The following is a 20,670-nucleotide window of genomic DNA, read 5'->3' on the forward strand; positions in this document are numbered from 1 at the left end:
CCCATATTTTTTTTTGCCAGTTAAAACCAAAAAGGGCACAACTACTTTTGTAGCGGAGTGCAATATTAGAATCCACGATCTCTGCTGGTATAACAGGTAAATCCACAGCGCTGAACAGTACGGCAATATTCCCAATCCTCCCAATAACCGGACGAAACACAGTCTGGGAGTCAGCAACCCGCTTTATTTCACAAGCTTGTATATTTATATAGTTCCCCATGCCATTGTACACAAACTCCCCTTCCCTCTGTCTGTAACACAATAAACAAAACCAAATGAGCATTGTCTGAGACGTAATCCACAAAATACAATTCCTAAACGTAATGGACTAACTTGAACCCTGGCATACACATATACAATTTAGGCTACTTTCACACTAGCGTTCGGGCGGATCCGTTCTGAACGGATCCGCCCATAATAATGCAGACGGAGGCTCCGTTCAGAACGGATCCGTCTGCATTATATTAGCTAAAAAAAGCTAAGTGTGAAAATAGCCTGGGACGGATCCGTCCAGACTTTCAATGTAAAGTCAATGGGGGACGGATCCGCTTGAAGATTGAGCCACATTGTGGCATCTTCAAACGGATCCGTCCCCATTGACTTACATTGTAAGTCTGGACGGATCCGCACGCCTCCGCACGGCCAGGCGGACACCCGAACGCTGCAAGCAGCGTTCAGCTGTCCGCCTGTCCGTGCGGAGGCGAGCGGAGCGGAGGCTGAACGCCGCCAGACTGATGCAGTCTGAGCGGATCCGCCTCCATTCAGACTGCATCAGGGCTGGACGGCTGCGTTCGGGTCCGCTCGTGAGCTCCTTCAAACGGAGCTCACGAACGGAAACCCGAACGCTAGTGTGAAAGCAGCCTTAACCGAACACATAATAACATACATAATCTTTAAGACAGCCTGAATGCAATCTGCTACCCAGTCTTAAAGGAGCAGTAGTAGCAATATAAAATACCACATGCCCAAATATTGCATTCAAACGTACGGACAACCTTTCTTACATTATTGTCCAGAAGTGGCTAGGTTTGCCACAATGCTCCCCCAGAACCAAGCTGGCATACACAGTCTGATCCCAACTCGGATCGGCTTGGGGATGTCCGGGAGAGTACTCACAGATCACTTTTCAAGTTCCGTTTGTCTGGATAACCCGTCGGCGTTACCGTTTTGTTTCCCTGGGCGGTGGTGGATGGTAAAGTCATACGGCTGCAGCGCCAGACTCCAGCGCAGCAGCCTGGCATTGTCTCCAGCCACACGGTTTAGCCACACCAACGGGTTGTAATCTGTGAGTAAGGAAAAAGGTTGTCCATATAAGTACGGCTGTAACTTTTTGAGGGCCCACACCACGGCCAGGCACTCCTTCTCAATGGCGGCGTAGCTTACTTCTCGTGGCAATAACTTTCGGCTCAAGTAAGTTACGGGGTGTTCTCCGCCATCGGCTCCAACTTGGCTCAGCATTGCTCCCAATCCAAACATTGAAGCGTCTGTGTGAACAAGAAATCTTTTAGTTGGATCAGGAGCAGCAAGTACGGGAGCATTAGTTAGAGCAGTCTTCAGTTGTTGGAATGCCTGATCACACTCTGGGGACCAGACAACCTGTCGAGGAAGATTCTTACGCGTCAGGTCAGTCAGGGGTTTGGCCAGGGCGCTATAATTGGGCATGAATTTTCTATAGTACCCTGCGGTACCCAGAAACGCTAGCACTTGGGTTTTTGTCCTAGGAGTGGGCTATTTAGCTACAGCTTGCACTTTAGCTGGTTCCTGTTTCTGTTGCCCGCTCCCCCCCCGGTGGCCCAAGTACTGCACTTCGGCCATCCCTATGTGATACTTGCTGGGTTTCAGCGTTAATCCTGCCTCTCCAATACGATCTAGGATGGCCCCTATGTGTTGTAGGTGCTCTGCCCAGGTCTGGCTGAATATAGCGATGTCATCCAAGTAGGCACAGGCGTATTCCTGGAATCCGTCCAGTAGCCGATCAACCATCCGCTGCAAGCAGCGTTCAGCTGTCCGCCTGTCCGTGCGGAGGCGAGCGGAGCGGAGGCTGAACGCCGCCAGACTGATTCAGTGTGAGTGGATCCGCTCCATTCAGACTGCATCAGGGCTGGACGGCTGCGTTCGGGTCCGCTCGTGAGCCCCTTCAAACGGAGCTCACGAGCGGACCGACGAACGCTAGTGTGAAAGTAGCCTTATCCAGCAGCTCGTCTATCCGAGGCATCGGATAGGCATCAGACACCGTTTTGTCATTTAGCCTCTGGTAGTCGACACAGAAACGTGTCGTGCCGTCCTTCTTGGGTACCAGCATTACCGGCGATGCCCAGGGGCTATCGGAAGGTTCGATAACCCCCAGCTGCAACATCTCGTCAATTTCAGTTTTCATATGTGTTCTGACTGCTTCAGGGACGCGATATGGAGTCTGCCGCATAGGTAGCTGTCCCAGGGTTTCGACTCGGTGGGTGGCCAGTGGAGTGTACCCAGGCAAATTGGAGAAGGTAGCCCCTTTAGCTACAATCAGCTCTTGTACCTGGGCACGCTCCTGAGGGCTTAGCCGCTCCCCCAGACGAACCCCCTTGGAGGGCTCTGTCTGTTCTTCCTGTTCTAATAGGTCATGTAGTGGCAGATTCTCCTGATCCTCAGAGGCTGAGGCGCATATCGCCACCACGTCCTTTATCCTCTCATGGTAGGGTTTGAGCATGTTTATATGGAGCATGCGTCTCCTCCCTACCCCTGAGCAGGGGCCAATCACATAAGTGGTGTCACATCTCTGTTCCACCACCTGGTATGGGCCTTGCCAGATGGCCTGCAGCTTGTCTGTGCAGACAGGTTTTAAAATCAAAACCTTCTGCCCCAATTGAAAGCTGCGGTCTCTGGCTCCCCTATCGTACCGCTGGCGCTGCTGGGCCGCCCGGAGGTTGGTGCGCACAGTCTGAGTCAGCGCCTCCAGACTGTCCCGGAACTCCCATACGTAAGGTACGATAGGGGTTCCATCTGGGCTACTCTCACCCTCCCAATGCTCCCTAATTAGGTCTAACGGCCCTCGTACCCTCCTTCCAAACAGTAATTCAAAAGGAGAAAACCCTGTCGATTCTTAGGGTACCTCCCTGTATGCGAAGAGCAGGTGGGGTAAAAACCGTTCCCAGTCTTTGTGCGCTTCTCCAAACGTACAAAGCATTTGTTTCAGCGTACCATTAAATCTTTCGCATAGCCCATTGGACTGGGGGTGGTAGGCAGAATTTATTAATGGCTTAATGCCACATATCTTCCACAGTTGTTGGGTGACCTCGGCAGTGAATTGGGTGCCCCTATCCGATATTATTTCTTGGAGAAACCCTACCCGGGAAAATATCTTCATTAAAGTCTCGGCCACCGTTTCAGCATGGATATTAGTGAGGGCTACGGCCTCAGGGTATCGTGTGGCATAGTCCACTACTGTTAAGATAAACCTTTTCCCAGAGGGACTGGGTTTGGGTAGGGGCCCTACTATGTTGACAGCCACCCTACTGAAAGGTTCTGTAATAATAGGGAGGGGACATAATTTAGCTTTGGGGCGGTCACCTTGCTTGCCTACTCGCTGGCATATATCACAGGATGTGCAGTACTGCCTCACATCTTTAGAAATCCCTGGCCAGAAAAATGCATGGGTTAACCTATATCGGGTACGGGTCATCCCTAGATGCCCAGACAAGGGAATATCGTGCGCAATCCTAAGTAGCTCTTGCCGATATTTCTGGGGAACCACTAACTGTTTGGTGGTCACTGTGACTGGCCCCCCCCCCCACTCCTCTTTCAGCAATACGGTACAGTAGCCCCTTCTCCCACGTATACCGCTCCCCCTCTAACCCAGCCTGGTCGATGTGTACTCTGTCCCTATATATCTGTAGCGTGGGGTCTGACTTTACCTCTGCCTCAAATGTAGTTGGGGTATCCCAGGACATACGTGTCGTGTGGGGGTCATGGTCTTTTACCTGAGCCTCAGAGTGTGCTAGTGGAGCCGTGATGCGAGCCTGCTGCCGTGTGGTCACTGGATGAGCTTCCTGGTGTGGAGCCTGGGGTACAAAAGCAGAGGTCATCTGGCCCAAGTCATTCCCCAGTACAACATCTGCTGGTAGATTTTGCATGAGGCCCACTTCCACAACCCCCTCTCCCGCACCCCAATCCAAATGCACTTTAGCAGTGGGTAGTCAGTACACTGCTCCCCCTGCCACCCTTACGGCCACTGATCCGCCAGTGTGAGCGGAACCTGGAACCAGATGGGGTGCGATCAAGGTGAGCGTGGCTCTGGAATCTCGGAGCCCTTGTACTTCCTTCCCTTCCAGGGTCACCAGCTGGCGATGGTGCTGCCTGTTGTCGGTGGCTCGAATAGACATCACCTCGTGTAATACCCCTAGAGGTTCCTCGGCTTGCACACTCCACATCTCTTGGGCAGCTGGCTCCCGCTGATAATGGTGGGCAGCAGCCCTTGGTGCCGGATTCGTTCGAGCTTGGTTCCAGGCGGGTCTGCCTCGATTTTGGGTGAACTCACGGGCCATATGCCCCCACTGTTTGCAGGTGTGGCACTGGATATTGGCACGTCCATTATACCTGGAGGGTGGTGGTAGGTTCCCTGGGGACAGGCGAAGAGGAGAGGAGACAGGCGAAGAGGAGGGTTACCTGATGCCTTCTCGCATCAAAATGCTTATCGGCTAAGCGTGCCGCTTCTGTTAGGGTGAGAGGCTTCCTGTCCCGCACCCATTCTTGTGTCTCAGGAGACAAACTGTTGAAGAATTGCTCCAACAGCATTAACTGTCGCAATTCTTCCATAGTAGTACCTTGGCTGGCTTGTATCCACCCTTGTGATGCTTGGTCCAGCTTGTGTGCCCACTCAGCATGAGAATCTTTCTCTGGTTTCCGCAGGTTTCTAAATTTTCACCGGTATGCTTCTGGGGTAATGGCATACCTCTCTAATATTGCTCGCTTCATTTTTTCATAATCTCTGCTGTCCTCGCTGGGTACAGCGCGATATGCTTCTGCTGCCCACCCTGCTAGCTTGCCTGCCAGCAAGGGGACCCATACTGCCTGTTCCAAGTCATGTAAATCACACAGCCTTTCAAAATCCTGTAAAAACCCATCAATCTCATCCTTCTGGCAAAATACTTTAAAGGCATGATAGGGAATTTTGGGTTTTACCTGGCTGTAGAGTGACCCAGTCGTGGATTCCGCTCGGGACGGTGCATGCTGTGGGCTGTGTGCCATCACGTACTCCTGCACATTTGCCATTACCATTTGCATCATGGCCTCTGATATAGGCTGTGGCAGAAATTCCAGCCTGGTTCTCATTTCCCTCTGGTAGAGTGTCTCCTCCATGGCTGCTGGGGGTGTAGCGCTGCGGGCTCTGTCTCCCTCCATCAGCTCGGCAATTAGTACATCTTTGGGTTTGTTGCTGGCTACTTTACCCCTGGCTTCCAATAGCTCTTTCAATGTCTGCTGTTTCAAAGCAGCATAATCAATCTCCATTCACCTCGTTGTCCGTTCCTTTGTTCCATACGAATTGTCCTTCACTTTCTTTGTTCGGTAGTTTCAATTTACACGAACACCGCTTTTCGGCTGTAAGGTTAGATCCCGTCGCTTGCCACCAGTTGTAGCGGAGTGCAATATTAGAATCCACAATCTCCGCTGGTATAACAGGTAAATCCACAGTCAGCGCTGAACAGTATGTCAATATTCCCAATCCTCCCAATAACCGGATGAAACACAGTCTGGGAGTCAACAACCCGCTTTATTCACAAGCTTGTATATTTATACAGTTCCCCATGCCATTGTACACAAACTCCCCTTCCCTCTGTCTGTAACACAATAAACAAAACCAAATGAGCCTTGTCTGAGACGTAATTAACCAACACAATAAGCATTGTCTGAGACGTAATCCACAAAATACAATTACCAAACGTAATGGACTAACTTGAACCCTGGCATACACATATACAATGTAACCGAACACATAATAACATACATAATCTTTAAGACAGCCTGAATGCAATCTGCTACCCAGTCTTAAAGGGGCAGTAGTAGCAATATAAAATACCACATGCCCAAATATTGCATTCAAACGTACGGACACCCTTTCTTACATTATAACCAGAAGTGGCTAGGTTTGCCACAACTTTTATCTAATCATTATTTATTTTTTTCTCATTGTAGATATTTTTTTCCAGAACATGATTATTGAGACTGCCATTTTGTCTGAGCTGTTGTTAACAGTATTCATAGAGATGCTTTACATCAATAGTCAGGAGGAGGCCTCCTTGACATCTATGAGAAGGGTTTCTAGGCATGCTTTGTGACCTGTGCATAGGCCATCCATCAAGCAAGGAGTAGATAAGATCTTGACAGTCACTTATTCTGAATGGTGGATTCTGTGTTATCTGTCTGTCTAAGGCTTGTTTCACACCGCCAGCAGTCTGTTCCAGAATATAAAAACACTGCACGAAACCGGTATTTCTCGGAACAAATTTGCCAGATCATCGCCGGACCCCATTACGGCACCCAGGCAGTGTCTGGCAAAGTGTTCCAGATCGGCAGACGCAAGTGTGAAACAAGCCTAATCTTGCTAACATTCTAATCCGGCCAGTGATAATGAGATGTAACATAGTAACATAGTACATAAGGCCGAAAAAAGACATTTGTCCATCCAGTTCGGCCTGTTATCCCGCAAGTTGATCCAGAGGAAGACCCCTCTCTAGTAGCTATAGCCTGTAATATTATTAAGCTCCAGAAATACGTCCAGGCCCCTCTTGAATTCCTTTATTGTACTCACCATCACCACCTCCTCAGGCAGAGAGTTCCATATTCTCACTGCTCTTACCGTAAAGAATCCTTTTCTATGTTTGTGTACAAAGCTTCTTTCCTCCAAGCGCAGAGGATGTCCCCTCGTCACAGTCACAGTCCTGGGGATAAATAGCTGATGGGATAGATCTCTGTACTGACCCTTGATATATTTATACATATTAATTAGATCTCCCCTCAGTCGTCTTTTTTCTAAAGTGAATAACTCTAATTTTGATAATCTTTCAGGGTACTGTAGTTGCCCCATTCCAGTTATTACTTAAGTTGCCCTCCTCTGGACCTTCTCCAGCTCTGCTATGTCTGCCTTGTTTACAGGAGCCCAGAACTGTACACAGTACTCCATGTGTGGTCTGACTAGCGATTTGTAAAGTGGTAGGACTATGTTCTTATCACGGGAATCTATGCCCCTTCTGATGCAACCCATTATCTTGTTGGCCTTGGCAGCAGCTGCCTGACACTGGTTTTTGCTGCTTAGTTTGCTGTTTATTAAAATTCCTAGATCCTTTTCCATGTCAGTGTTACCGAGTGTTTTACCATTTAGTATGTACGGTTGACTTACATTTTTCCTTCCCATGTGCATAACTTTACATTTATCAGTGTTAAACCCCATCTGCCACTTATCTGCCCAAGCCTCCAGTCTATCCAGATCCCTCTGTAGTAGTATACTGTCCTCATCAGTGTAAATTACTTTACACAGTTTAGTGTCATCTGCGAAAATTGATACTTTACTATGCAAGCCTTCTACAAGATCATTAATAAATATATTGAAGAGAATAGGGCCCAATACTGACCCCTGAGGTACCCCACAAGTGACAGTGACCCAATCTGAGTGTGTACCGTTAATAACCACCCTCTGTTTTCTATCACTGAGCCAGTTACTTACCCACATACAGATGTTTTCTCCCAGTCCGAGCATTCTCATTTTATATACTAACCTTTTATGTGGTACAGTGTCAAATGCTTTGGAGAAGTCCAGATACACGACATCCATTGATTCGCCGCTGTCAAGTCTAGAACTTACCTCCTCATAGAAACTGATTAAATTAGTCTGACATGACCGATCCCTCACGAAGCCATGCTGATATGGCGTTATTTGCTTATTTCTGTTGAGATGCTCTAATATAGCATCTCTCAGAAAACCTTCAAACAGTTTACCCACAACAGATGTTAAACTTACCAGCCTATAGTTTCCAGGCTCTGTTTTTGGCCCCTTTTTGAATATTGGCACCACATATGCCATGCGCCAATCCTGTGGGACATTCCCTGTCAGTATAGAGTCTGCAAATATCAGAAATAAGGGTCTGGCTATGACATTACTTAATTCCTTTAAGATACGGGGGTGTATGTCATCCGGTCCTGGCGATTTGTCTATTTTAATCTTTTTAAGTCGCTGATGTACTTCTTCCTGGGTCAGGCAGGACACTTTTAATGGGGAATTTATTTTTGCATTCTGGCTGTCATCTGACAATTTATTTTCCTCAGTGAATACATTGGAGAAAAAAATATTTAACAGCTTTGCTTTTCTCCTCATCGCTCTCTGCGACTTCCCCCTCATTACTCTTTAAAGGGCCGACACCTTCAGATTTATACTTTTTAACATTTATATAATTGAAGAACATTTTAGGGTTAGTTTTACTCTCTTTGTTAGTTTTACTCTCTTACTCTCGGTCTCTAGTTTGGCCGCTTTTATTTGTTTTTTACATGTTCTATTTTTTTCCTTATAGTTTTTCAGTGCTTCCGTGCTCCCCTCCTGTTTCAGTGAATGATATGCTTTCTTTTTGTCATTTATTGCTTTCGTTACAGTTCTATTTATCCACATTGGTTTCTTTTTATTCCTTAACCTTTTATTACCATACGGTATGTACCTCTCACAATGAGATTTTAGGATGTTTTTAAAGATATCCCATTTTGTGGCTGTATTTTTATTTTTGAGGACTTTGTCCCAGTTAGTTTGGCCTAAGGCCTCTCTTAGTTGGCTAAATTTAGCTTTTTTGAAGTTTGGTATTTTTGTTCCTCCCTGTAGAAACGCTCTTTTGAATGATAATTGGAAGGTTATTACTTTGTGGTCACTATTTCCCAGGTGTCCCCCCAACCTGCACGTCTGTTGTTCTGTCCGGCCTATTGGTTAATACTAAGTCCAGTATGGCCGTCCCTCTAGTCGGGTCCTGAACCAGTTGGGAGAGGTAATTGTCTTTGATTATTGCCAAGAACCTGTTTCCTTTATGAGATATACAAGTTTCAGTTTCCCAGTCTATATCTGGGTAGTTGAAGTCCCCCATAATAACCACCTCATTATGATTTGCCGCCTCGTCTATCTCGTTTAGTAATAGATTTTCTGTGGACTCTGGTATAGTAGGTGGTTTATAGTAAACTCCTATTAGTAATTTATTGTTGTTTTTAGCTCCATGTATCTCTACCCACAGTGACTCCACATGTTCATGTCCCTCATTTATATCTTCGCGGAGTGTGGGCTTTTGACCGGACTTTACATAGAGGCAGACCCCTCCTCCTCTCCGGTTTTGACGATCCTTTCTAAACAGACTGTAACCTTGTACATTAACCGCCCAGTCATAGCTATCATCCAGCCATGTCTCAGTTATTCCCACTATGTCATAGTTCTCCTCACACATCACTAATTCCAGTTCACCAGTTTTATTAGTCAGGCTTCTGGCATTAGTATACATACATTTGAGAGGTTTATGTATATTTTTTACCCTACACCTTTCCTTCTGAACTGTTCTAGTCCCTCCTTCCATTCCTCCCCCAGTCCCATTACTTTGCCCCCGGTCTCTATCTGCACTATCTTCCCGTCCTATAACGTAATTACCCTCCCCCCCCAGTCCCTAGTTTAAACACTCCTCCAACTTTCTAGCCATCTTTCTCCCCAGCACAGCTGTCCCTTCCCCATTGAGGTGCAGCCCGTCCCTACGATAGAGCCTGTAGCCGATTGAAAAATTGGCCCAGTTCTCCAGGAACCCAAACCCCTCCTTCCTACACCAGTTCTTGAGCCACTTGTTAATCTCCATAATCTCCCGCTGCCTTTCTTGTGTGGCTCGTGGTACAGGCAGTATTTCGGAAAATACTACCTTTGAGGTCCTTGCCCTCAGCTTTTGACCTAAATCCCTGAAATAATTTTTAAGGACTCTCCACCTACCTCTAACTTTGTCATTGGTTCCGATATGGACCATGACCGCTGGATCTTCTCCAGCCCCTCCCAGTAATCTGTCAACCCGATCCGCAATGTGTCGAACTCTAGCGCCAGGAAGACAGCACACTGTTCGGCGATCACGGTCTTTGTGACAGATTTCCCTATCTGTTCCCCTAATAATGGAGTCGCCCACTACCAGCACCTGTCTGGCCTGCCCTGCTCTCCTGGTTCCCTGCTTACTGGAGCTGACATTCCCCTGACTGGCAGAGGAAGTGTCCGGCTGCAGCAGTGCCGTCCCCGGACTGACATCCCCCTCATCTGCCAAACGTGCAAACTTGTTGGGGTGTGTCAGATCAGGGCTAGCCTCCCTGGCACTCTATGTCTGCCGAAAAGTGATTACTACAAAAACTATAGATAGTGACATGGATAATTATAACCCCCCAAAAATTATTTAAAAATATATGTTTTAACATACAAACTTGACTTAAATAATACGTTATTCTCTGGTGAAAAAAAATCGATTTAAGGCTGGATTCAGATACTGCTGATTTTCGACAAGGATTTTGCAGTGATAATGATAATCCATGTTAAAGATGCCTTAAAGGGGTTGTCTCCCCTCATGCATTGATGGCATATAGCTAAAATATGCTACCAATGTTGGATAGGAGCAGGTCCCAGAGGTGGTGGGACCCGTACCTATCTCAAGATCGGGACCCCAAAGTGAATGAAGGGCATATGCGCATGTGAGACCACCCTCCATTCATTTGTATGGGAGTGTCACAGTGGATTGTGTCGTCACCTTGTACACGCCTGATTAAAGTGCTCCTTTTATTACTCCTTAATACATGTTCGTTATATTAGATATGTATTGATTGTCTTCACTAGGCTTGAGCAAATTGAGATTCATAAATCTGAAGTTGATTCTTTCTAACACTTTGTTTTAATTCTGTATGGAGACCTGTCTCTGTACAGCATTAAAATTAGGGATGAGCAATCTACTTTGGATGTGAAACATCCAAAGTCGATTTGCATAATATTTTGTTTGAATACTGTACGGGAAATGTTGTTTTTTTTTTTTTTTTTTTTTTACAGTATTAATTTATGACGTTATCATGTGAAGTCTCGCGAGACTTCGTAAAGTAATAACTTTGGCTCATAGGAGCCAATACATTCTAATACTGTACGGAGTGCTCGCTCCATACAGTATACAAAGTATTATGCAAATCGACTTTGGATGTTTCATCCAAAGTCTATTCGCTCATCCCTAATTTAAAATGTATTCCCTCCGTGGAGGCAAAATTAGTTTTAGCTCAATTTACGCGAGACTTCGGTGAATCTGAAGTCGGGTGTGGTACCGGCTGGTACTTTGGTACCAAACCCGACGTCAGATTGCTATTTTAAAATGGCAAGGGAACCTGTCACCGAGATTTTGTGTATAGAGCTGAGGACATGGGTTACTAGATCACCGCTAGCACGTCCGCAATACCCAGTCCCCATAGCTCTGTGTGCTTTTATTGTGTAAAAAAACTGATTTGATACATATGCAAATTAACCTGAGATGAGTCCTGTAGGTGGGATGAGTCAGGCACAGGACTCATCTCAGGTTAATTTGCATATGTATCAAATAGTTTTTTTCACACAATAAAAGCACACAGAGCTATGGGGACTGGATATTGCGGATGTGCTAGCGGCCATCTAGCAACCCATGTCCTCAGCTCTATACCCAAAATCCAGGTGACAGGTTCCCTTTAAAGACTCAGAACTGATTGCCGACTTCATTCACCGAAGTCTTTCCCAACTTCGGCTGAAAGGAATTTTGCCTTCATGGAGGCAATACATTACGGAGACAGGTCTCTGGACAGCATTCAAACGAAGTCTTTGAACGATCTTTGATCCAAAGCTTGATTCACATCTGATGACCTCTGGAAATGTTAGGTTTGGGAACACTTTTAGGCTAGGTCTACACGACGACATTTGTTGCGCGACAAAAAGTTGCGTGACAGATAGGGCGCAACATTTGTCGCGCGACATTTTGTTGCACTAATGTCGCTCGACAATTTTTATAATGGCAGTCTATGGTGTCGCACTGCAACATGCGACCTGCTCGGACTACGACGCGACAGTCGCAGAAAAATCCATCTCGAATGGATTTTCTGCGACTGTCGCGTCGCAGTCGCAGCATGTCGCATGTTGCAGTGCGACACCATAGACTGCCATTATAAAAATTGTCGCGCGACATTAGTGCAACAAAATGTCACGCGACAAATGTCGTCGTGTAGACCTAGCCTTACATGGATCTTGCTGGCCTGGCCGTGCAAACCCCTGCTAGTGGTAGTACAGGGAGGGGTGGATGCGTTTATGGATATTTCTGAGACTGGGGGTAGTAGTAACATGTTGGGGGTTGTGAGAAAGCTGTGGCTTTCTCGCCTCCTGAATTCTCCAGCGAAATTGGGAATTGGGAAACCAGCATGCTCCTGTATATTTGATGTGTGACCTGTCCATGTTATGGAAATAAAGTGCTTTACTGGTGACAACGCCTGTCTTTCGTCGGTCACAAGCTAATTTCTTGACAGGGAGTTCTGAAAATAGTTGAACATAGGCTTGGCAATTTCCATGGGGGTGAATGGAGCGGTGGCCACGTTTGCATGGTTCGTTCCCTGTTCATTTCTATGGGACTTCCTGAAATAGCCAAGCCTGTGCTAGACTATTTTCCGAACTCCCACAGAAGTGTGTTGAGAACACGCTGCACATGCTCTGTCTGCTTTCCTTCCCTTTCAGGGGCCAGATCTGAAAGTGATCTGGGACCTGCACCTATCTGACATAGGTGGCATATCCTATCCTATCAACGCATGTGCATGGATCTTCAAATTGCTATTCATATGTTATGGATAAAATTTTTGTCCTGTATATTTTATAGATTTTCCTAAGGCCTCATGCACACGACCGTTGTGTGCACCCGTGGCCGTTGTGCCGTTTTCCGTTTTTTTCTGCGGCTCCATTGACTTTCAATGGGGCCGTAGAAAACTCGGCTTGTGCACCGTTTTTACACCGCGCCCGTGACCCGTGTTTCGAGGCCGTGAAAAAAATATAACCTGTCCTATTTTTTTCACGGCCAACGGTTCACGGGCCCATTCAAGTCAATGGGTCCGTGAAAATCACGGATGCACACAAGATTGTCATCCGTGTCCGTGATCCGTGTCCGTGATCCGTGTCCGTTTTTTCCTATCATTTCAATGGCAAACTTGACTTAGATTTTTTTTTCATCTTTCATGTCCGTGGATCCTCCAAAAATCACGGCAGACCCACGGAAGAAAAAACGGGCACGGATCACGGTACAACGGAACCACGTTTTGCGGGACGTTAAAAAATACGTTCGTGTGCATGAGGCCTAACTGTAATACCTGCAAAGACATGCATAAAAACAGACGCTCACAGATTTAAAATATAAGTCCACGTGAGGGTATCCTATTAGGGATCCATACAATGTGGATTGGTAATTCATCCATGTGCATTAGCCCTAATATTGATTTCTATTTAAACAGCCCAGATCTCAGAACCACTCGTGCAAATTCAACACAAAAATACTATTAGTGATAAGAAAATAAATGCTCATTCCAGATAACTGACCCATGTAATTGTGCCACCAATCAGCCGACAAACTCTTGTCAAAACACAATCTTTTTGTAAGGTGAGATGTGCTGCAGGTAAAACAATGAATCTGCACGAGTACTAAGAATGTGTTACATCAACAGATTACCTGACAGATTTTCTCACCAATCATTGGTCAGATGGCCAATTACACACACAGATATTTTTTTATACACACCGACTTTTGGTCTGATTGGACAGATATTGGTAAGATAATCTGTTTGTATAATATAGGCCTAACAATCGTAGTGGCGATTGTTCATTCCCATACAGGAGAAATAATCGCTGCATTTAAATGATGCTTAAACGTGTACACCAGGGGCCGGCAACCTTTTTGTGCAGAGTGCCGGAAAAAAAATATAAGCTGAAGTGCTGAGTGTACCGTGCCATACAAAGTGATATAACACAAACGTGACATAAACCAGGTATTTATTAGCAACATCCCAAAATTCTCAACCACTCTGCCTGACTTGCACAGTTTAAAAAAGTTTCCAGCTTTTTAGAAAAATTGCCTTCTGGCAAATATATGGATAATAAAGCATGTCACTGCTCATCTAAATCTGTATATGGGGGACCCCCACCAATCATACCCTTACTGACAGTAGGGGAGTGCAGCCTTCACTCATTTTCACTGACTAAGGGCTGCCCTCCCCCCACCACTGTCTGCCGTGCACTGGTGCCCCATATACTGGTCACCCCCACAATAATAACAATCAGAGTTCACCCCCATGCACCAATCACATCCAGATCTCACCACACACACACAGTAATCACATTCATACTAGGGCTGCACGATATGGTAATTTTGTGCAATTGCGATTAGGGCCCTAAAAATTGCGATAACGATATGCGATGCGATATTTTAAAGGAATTGTGCTAGAGGTCTATTTGCTTGGATTTTCCCGTATGAGCCGCTGACGCGGCTGGATATGACATAGTTATGGGGATCTGTGGATGACGCTGAGTTGTGGGGGATCTGTGGAGGGTGCTGTTATATGGGGGATCTGTGGAGGGTGCTGTTATATGGGGGATCTGTGGAGGGTGCTGTTATATGGGGGATCTGTGGAGGGTTCTGTTATATGGGGGATCTGTGGAGGGTGCTGTTATATGGGGGATCTGTGGAGGGTGCTGTTATATGGGGGATCTGTGGAGGACGCTGTGTTGTGATGGATCTGTGGAGAACGCTGTGTTGTGGGAGATCTGTGGATGACGCTGTGTTGTGGGGGATCTGTGGAGGGTTCTGTTATATTGGGGATCTGTGGAGGGTGCTGTTATATGGGGGATCTGTGGAGGACGCTGTGTTGTGGGGGATCTGTGGAGGACGCTGTGTTGTGGGGGATCTGTGGAGGGTGCTGTTATATGGGGGATCTGTGGAGGGTGCTGTTATATGGGGGATCTGTGGAGGGTGCTGTTATATGGGGGATCTGTGGAGGACGCTGTGTTGTGGGGGATCTGTGGAGGACGCTGTGTTGTGGGGGATCTGTGGAGGGTGCTGTTATATGGGGGATCTGTGGAGGGTGCTGTTATATGGGGCATCTGTGGAGGGTGCTGTTATATGGGGGATCTGTGGAGGACGCTATGTTGTGGGGGATCTGTGGAGGACGCTGTGTTGTGGGGGATCTGTGGAGGGTTCTGTTATATGGGGGATCTGTGGAGGGTGCTGTTATATGGGGGATCTGTGGAGGACGCTGTGTTGTGGGGGATCTGTGGAGGATGCTGTTATATGGGGGATCTGTGGAGGGTGCTGTTATATGGGGGATCTGTGGAGGGTGCTGTTATATGGGGGATCTGTGGAGGACGCTGTGTTGTGGGGGATCTGTGGAGGGTGCTGTTATATGGGGGATCTGTGGATGACGCTGTGTTGTGGGGGATCTGTGGAGGGTGCTGTTATATGGGGGATCTGTGGAGGGTGCTGTTATATGGGGGATCTGTGGAGGGTGCTGTTATATGGGGGATCTGTGGAGGGTGCTGTTATATGGGGGATCTGTGGAGGGTGCTGTTATATGGGGGATCTGTGGAGGACGCTGTGTTGTGGGGGATCTGTGGAGGGTGCTGTTATATGGGGGATCTGTGGAGGGTGCTGTTATATGGGGGATCTGTGGAGGGTGCTGTTATATGGGGGATCTGTGGAGGGTGCTGTTATATGGGGGATCTGTGGAGGGTGCTGTTATATGGGGGATCTGTGGAGGACGCTGTGTTGTGGGGGATCTGTGGAGGACGCTGTGTTGTGGGGGATCTGTGGAGGACGCTGTGTTGTGGGGGATCTGTGGAGGACGCTGTGTTGTGGGGGATCTGTGGAGGACGCTGTGTTGTGGGGGATCTGTGGAGGACGCTGTGTTGTGGGGGATCTGTGGAGGACGCTGTGTTGTGGGGGTTCTGTGGAGGACGCTGTTTTGTGGGGGATCTGTGGAGGACGCTGTTTTGTGGGGGATCCGTGGATGACGCTGTGTTGTGGGGGATCTGTGGAGGACGCTGTTATGGGGGACCTGTGGAGGACACTTATGGGGGATCTGTGGAGGACGCTGTTATATGGGGGATCTGTGGAGGACGCTGTGTTGTGGGGGATCTGTGGAGGACGCTGTTTTGTGGGGGATCTGTGGAGGACGCTGTGTTGTGGGGGATCTGTGGAGGACGCTGTTATATGGGGGATCTGTGGAGGACACTGTTATGGGGGACCTGTGGAGGACACTTATGGGGGATCTGTGGAGGACGCTGTTATATGGGGGATCTGTGGAGGACGCTGTTATGGGGGACCTGTGCATGGCACTGTTATAGTGTTATAGGGGATGTGTGGAGGACGCTGTTATATGGGGGATGTGTGGAGGACGCTGTTATGGGGGACCTGTGGATGGCACTGTTATAGTGTTATAGGGGATGTGTGGAGGACGCTGTTATATGGGGGATCTGTGGAGGACGCTGTTATACTTATAGTTATACATAACTGCCTTTTGCATGTAAAGTGTTTTACTAGTGTGTGTGTGTGTGTGTGTGGGTGAAACAATCTCTCTCCTAAGAGGTCCGGCCTCTGTACTCACTATGAATGCAATGCTCTGCAGCGAGCGGCAGCGAGGTGGCCGGCCGGCGCGTGACTGACGTCACTTAGTAACGCTCCTGCTTCCTGAAGTGGGAGGAGCGTTACTAAGTGGCGTCAGTCACGCGCCGGCCGGCCACCTCGCTGCCGCTCGCTGCAGAGCATTGCATTCATAGTGAGTACAGAGGCCGGACCTCTTAGGAGAGAGATTGTTTCACCCACACACACACTAGTAAAACACTTTACATGCAAAAGGCAGTTATGTGCGCGGGGCCCCTTTATATATAATCGCGGCATTTTTGGGTCGGCCAAATCGCCATATCGCATTCGGCGATTATCGTGCAACCCTAATTCATACTTAAAGGGCTTCTGTCACTCCACTAAACCTTTTTTTTTTTTTCTGCTTATAATCCCTACACTGCGATTTATGTCTACAATCTAATTAATCGTTTTGATCCTGTAGATTTTGTTTAAAACATGCTTTTAAAATATGCAAATTACCTTGCTACTTGCTGGTAGCAGCCGCATCTTCCGATCCTACAGACGCCTCCTCCGCATTGTGATTGACAGGGCCAGGGAACTGAATCGTTCTCTGCTGGGCCCTGCCTGTTTGCATTCAAAATCTGGCGTCTGCGCCGCGGCCGTACCTGTTTTCAATCGGCGCAGGCGCACTGAGAGGCGGCCGCTCCATCCTCAATGTGCCTGCGCCGATGACGTCACATCTACACCCGGCGCAGGTGTATTGAGGATGGAGCGGCTGAGCGAGCGGCCGCCTCTCAGTGCGCCTGCGCCAGATTTTGAATGCAAACAGGCAGGGCCAGCAGAGAACGATTCCGTTCCCTGGCCCTGTCAATCACAATGCAGAGGGGGCGTCTTTAGGATCGGAGGATGCAGCTGCTACCAGCAAGTAGCCGCCCTACTTACTGGTAGCAAGGGAATTTGAATATTTTAAAAGCATGTTTTTAACAAAATCTACAGGACCAAAACTTAACCAGCCCCTACTCCCCCAGCAATCACGTTCAGGCTCATCATTCTCCTGCCACCCCCTTCCCCCCAAGAATCACATGCAGGCTCACTGTGCCCTCCACCCACAAGTAGTCAGAAATCTTGCTCCTCTTCATCCCCCCAGCTATCAAATGCAGGCTCCATATTCCCTCTCCCACACACCCCAAAGTAGTCATAAAGTTGGCTCCTCATCCCAGCAGCAATTGCATGCAGGCTTGCCATCCACCCCCAAACTAGTCACAGTGCACGTCCCCCCATTTTCCCAAGTTCACCAACCTCCCCTGCAAATTGGTCACAGTGCTCATTCCCCGCCCCCCCCCCCTCATTTCACCATCCTCCCACCACCCCCAAACTAGTCACAGTGCTCGTTATCCCATTTTCTTATTTATTTATGTTACACACTTATATAGTGTTGACATATTCCGCAGTGCTTTACAGACATTAGCATCAAGCTGTCCCCAATTGGGCTCCCTATCCAAGTTCACCATCTTCTACCCACCGCTAAAATAGTTACAGTGCTCGATATGATTTCATCATGACCTTGTGTGGACAGGGAAGGAGGGGCATCTAAATCAATTTTGGGGTTTGATCAGGGGTCTAAATTGATTTTTGGATCCGTCTGGGCCATTAATTCAGTTTGGATTTGGGTCAGGGTTTATCATTTATTAAGGGAACTGGCCTGGGGTGTGAATTAATTTAAGGGTCCTCCCCCACCTGCAAACTAGTTACAGTACTTGTTCGCCCATTTCACCATCCTCCCCCCACCCCCAGCTAGTCAAAGTGCTCATTCTTTCATTTCACATTTCCCCCCCACCCTCAAACTAGTCAAAAAGCTAGTTTCCCTATGTCGCCAAGCTCACATGCTCTCCCCATCCTCAGTCCATACACATACCGTTATTTGGCAGTCCTGAGGAGGAGCATTGCAGCCAGGTAGCAGAGTCCCACAATTTATTGTGTCAAGGTGCATGTCGGGACGCGTCTGAAGGTTTTTTTTTTTTATTAAGATACAGAGCGGTGGCAGGGAAAGTAACAAGACTTAAAAGTCTTGCAGTCATTTAGCAAAATGCATTCTGCATGACAACTCGGGCACGTGTGGGAATGAAGAGTTGTCTAGTGTCTCAGCTCATATAAATGAGCCCTAATGTAGTAAACATAGCAACAAAAATCAGTTTTATTTATCACTCCCTACAAATGACATGTCCAGGAGGGAATCCGGAATAAACTGTGTTTGACCTAATTAGTAAAGAATAAGCTCCAATTCCTTAGACTAGAAAAATAAAAGCAGCTCTGATTATTTGCCATGGGCTACTTTTCTTTGGTTATTTTGATGCATCAGTTTCACTGACTAGCTGAACGGTTAAAAATAACAAAATAAATCTTTATTGAAAACTCTTATAATAAAATCACTCAGCTTGTGTTGCCTTACTAAAGTCACCAAAAAGACAGGCAGATCGGGACTAATGTCTGACCTAGACTCTGGTATGTATTCAGTCTAATCAGCACTAAACATGGTCAGATCAGGAGGTATTCTTAACGATTTTAGCAATGCCTATATATGCGGACACAGGTGCAAGTTCAACTTCTCTGCTTTGGCCAGGTTCCCTTAAGTAATTGGTACTATCACCGATCACTGGACATACAGCGTTAGTCCAGTGGTGTGTACCATAAATTCACTAGAGTCACACGCTATTCGCCTAGAGTGGGTATATAGTCCCACTATACCAGCGATATAGCCATATGGCTACTGTCACTCATGGCCAGGTGAAGGGATAACACGATTTGACCCCCTGATGTAACTAGCCGCAGTGTTTGAAAAGCCAAGTAGTCCAGCACTAATGGAAGCTCTAACATGGCTATTCTGCTGCCCCTCAGAATTCTTTCCCTGCGCTAACTTCAATTCCACCAGAGTGTGAAGCCCATATTCTGCTTAACTAGTTTGTGTCCCTTTTAACAGGACACGTCATCAGGAGCAAAGGCGCAAACTTATAATATCTGGCGCATCGCTTCCTTATTTAACCAGCGGGAGTCGGCGGCGCGCTCACGGCCATCATAGTGCCGCTGATGCTGCGTCTAACACATGCAGCGTCCACCGCCGGCTCCTCTCTGTTACAGTCAGATATTATAAGTCTGCGCTTTTGCTCCTGAAGACGTGTCCTGTTAAAAGGGACACAGAAACGCGTTGAGCAGAATATGGGCTTCACACTCTGATAATAGCGCTGGTGAAATTTAAGTTAGCGCAGGGAAAGAATTAAGGGTCAGCAGAATAGCCATGTTAGAGCTTCCATTAGTAAATAAAGATTTATTTTGTTATTTTTAACCGTCCATCTAGTCAGCGAAACTAAAATATATATATATATATATATATATATATTTTTTTTTTTTTTTTATATATAATATATATGTGTACGTCCAACTATTTATTCTCAGTAAACCTATTTTGATGCATCACCCCAATGTGTCTAAGACCTTAAACTGGCTGACCTGTTACATGTGTGCAGCGGAAGGCATCTGTATTGGTCCCAGGTTCATATGTGACCGCATTGCTGAGAAAAATTAGTTTTTTTATATATGCAAACAGGCCTCTAGGAGCATTGGGCTCAGGTATCTCTGTGATGGCAACACCCCTGTTGCTCCTAGAGGCCTATTTGCATATATTACCTCTTCATTTTTCTCAGCAATGCGGGCACATATGAACATGAGACTAACAAGATGCCAAGTGCACATGCAACGAGTCAGCCAGTTTCATAGGTACAAATCTGCTGACAGATGCCATTTTAAAGTGAACCTGTCAGGTGATTTATCTCAGAGCAGGATATGAGGCCAGGAGATGAGCTCTGTGATTTGGAACAGGCATTATAAGTAAAAAGCTGAGGAAATCCTGACAGGACTTCTAGGAGAGATATTGAAGGTCCAGATTATTCTTCCCTTACAGGAAGATGACTACCCTTGTGAGACAGACAATGATGCAAGGAAAACTGCCAGCCTGTGTGGACATGGTATAATCTAGACTTTCACCGAC

General features: G+C 47.0%; 1 protein-coding gene across 5 annotated transcripts in view; it reads left to right on the plus strand.

Annotated features, from left to right (window-relative positions):
• BRPF3 (bromodomain and PHD finger containing 3) overlaps window positions 1-20,670 on the plus strand; it is a 253,523-nt gene that overhangs the window by 71,106 nt on the left and 161,747 nt on the right. The gene's annotated exons all lie outside the window — the stretch shown is intronic.

This window comes from Bufo gargarizans, chromosome 3 (assembly GCF_014858855.1).
Source record: "Bufo gargarizans isolate SCDJY-AF-19 chromosome 3, ASM1485885v1, whole genome shotgun sequence".
Classification (NCBI taxonomy): domain Eukaryota; kingdom Metazoa; phylum Chordata; class Amphibia; order Anura; family Bufonidae; genus Bufo; species Bufo gargarizans.